Raw genomic sequence first — 476 nt, 5'->3', positions numbered from 1 at the left:
GATATAGCCACTATCCATCTTTGCTTATAATGCTTGTGAATTAAGGCTATATCGAGGCAATACACACAGTATGCACATATGCCGATGAGAGACTGACCAGTTGCAGTCCTAAACATGAATAGGAAGATTCAAACAAACAATATCAAGTGAATTTAAACTTCACCACATTGCACAAGCAAGTGCCTATCAGGACTCAGGAGCTGAGTGGATAACGCGTTCGCGTTTGAAGCGAAAGTTATTGGGTTCTAATCCCAGAGTGAACATCAACTCTGAGATGCAGATACATTCAGCTGACGAGTCCCAAATAGGATGAAGGGACGGGCGTCCTGTATTCCACTGCTAGCCACTATCCATCTTTGCTTATTATCCTTGTAATATTTTTGTGATTAAAATTATTAAGAGGAGCGTTTAGTAAGCGTTCATTGTATATCTTCATTACACATCCTTATGTATGTCCACACAAATATGTAAACTAA

General features: G+C 39.3%; 1 non-coding gene across 1 annotated transcript; it reads left to right on the top strand.

Annotated features, from left to right (window-relative positions):
* Nucleotides 1-193: 193 nt before the first annotated feature.
* On the top strand, nt 194-260 carry Smp_tRNA_02331_Pseudo_TTG.1.1. The gene has a single exon. It is a non-coding gene (tRNA).
* Nucleotides 261-476: the final 216 nt, after the last annotated feature.

The sequence above is a fragment of the Schistosoma mansoni genome (genome assembly GCF_000237925.1).
Source record: "Schistosoma mansoni, WGS project CABG00000000 data, chromosome 3 unplaced supercontig 0044, strain Puerto Rico, whole genome shotgun sequence".
NCBI lineage: Eukaryota > Metazoa > Platyhelminthes > Trematoda > Strigeidida > Schistosomatidae > Schistosoma > Schistosoma mansoni.
This window is presented reverse-complemented; position numbering and strand designations above follow the sequence as displayed.